The sequence below is a fragment of the Neomonachus schauinslandi genome, chromosome 3 (genome assembly GCF_002201575.2).
Source record: "Neomonachus schauinslandi chromosome 3, ASM220157v2, whole genome shotgun sequence".
Taxonomy (NCBI): Eukaryota; Metazoa; Chordata; class Mammalia; order Carnivora; family Phocidae; genus Neomonachus; species Neomonachus schauinslandi.
In genome coordinates this window covers 136,384,251-136,385,775 of record NC_058405.1, presented here as the reverse complement: position 1 = coordinate 136,385,775, position 1,525 = coordinate 136,384,251, and the positions used below count along the sequence as shown (strand labels likewise).

The 1,525-nt window shown below is 41.2% G+C and overlaps 1 non-coding gene across 1 annotated transcript; it reads right to left on the bottom strand.

Moving 5' to 3' along the window:
* Window positions 1-201: 201 nt before the first annotated feature.
* LOC123324514 lies at window positions 202-362 on the bottom strand. Its single transcript, XR_006539875.1, has one exon. It is a non-coding gene; the product is annotated as a U1 spliceosomal RNA (small nuclear RNA).
* Window positions 363-1,525: the final 1,163 nt, after the last annotated feature.

Here is a 1,525-nt window from a genome sequence, read left to right as displayed (position 1 = left end):
TTTAACCAAGCCTCAGTTGTGGGTTATTTTGGTTTGTTCCCAAATGGTTGTCATGAACAACCATGTAGCTAAGTCTTTGGATAAATTTCTAGAAGTGTGCTTGCTAGATCAATGAAAATACACTTTTTTTAAACAGTTGTTTTTTAAATTCCCATATTTTTAATTTGATTTGTGCATATAGACCATCATCTTTTTTTTTTTTTTTTGGAAGTGTGAACACAGTCCTCCACCCCAAATTATGCAGTTGAGTTTCCCACAGCTGGGGAAACTGCAGAGGTCAGCATCCCCTTTTTGCACTGGATAAGCCTTGCCCTGAGAAAACCACCTTCGTGATGATGGTATCGCTCCTGCCAGGTAAGTATGACACATCCTCATCTTAACTAGAATTTGGTGTCCCCACTGGAAAAAAGGTCTGTGTTTCTTCTGGGACAGACTGTCTTTGAAGCACATTCTGCTGACACTCCTCGGTGGTGCTGTAAGTAGCAAATGGCCAAGGGTTCTGAGCACAGTGTCTACCTGGGTCCCAATAGACTAAACATGTCATATTTATAACCTTCTTAACTGTGCTTCCCATAAGCTGGGGACAGCAGAAACTTGAGTGTCCCAGCCAACATGCCCAACTGAATATGATTATCTAAGTGTCTGGGTCTCTTGGTTTTCTGGGACACATTTGGAGTCACTGAGGTGAGTAGGCTGTTCTGTAAAGCTGTCTGTTCAGAAACTTCAACCACTTTTTTAAAGTGATTTGAAATATAAGCTCGTATGTGCACAGAATATCTCTAGAAGGATACACAAGCAACTGGGGACAATGTTTGCCTCCGGCTAGGGAAAGTGAAAGGGAACACAACTGGGTGAGAGATTTCCTTTACACTGGATTCTTTGCACAGTTCTAATTTCTTGCCATGTGCATGGCTTCAAAAAGAGACATTTTTAAGCAAGAAAGATTAAGCCCAAAAGAAACAAGTATGCATGTAGATGTTTTCTCTTGGTGAGCTACCAGATTAGTAAAACATAAGCCAAACAAGGTACTTGAATGATTTTACAAAAAAGCGTATGAAGAGTTGAGTATTTAAGAATGCAAAGTCTGGAGCCAGACTGCCTGGGCCCATAACACAGCTCTGTCGCTTACTAGCTATGAGATCTTAGACAATTACTAAACCCCTCTGTCCCTCAGTGTGCTTATCCATAAAATGGGGCTAAATGTACTACCTACTTCACAGTTACTTGTATTCAATGAGCAAATACATAAAAGCCCTCAGAAAAGTAACTAGCACACAGCACATGATCATTATGTATTAGCTATCATTACTGCTATGGTTGTTGCCATTATTCTTCACTCGATCTTTGTAATGTTAAAACCACAATAGCAAAGAGCCTTCCCTACGATTTGCAGACTTTGAAAATTAAAAGAGTAATTTTACTGGGGCACCTGGGTGGCTCAGTTGGTTAAGCATCAGGCTCTTGATTTCGGCTCAGGTCATGATCTCAGGGCGGTGAGATCGAGCCCCGTGATGGGCTCTGCACT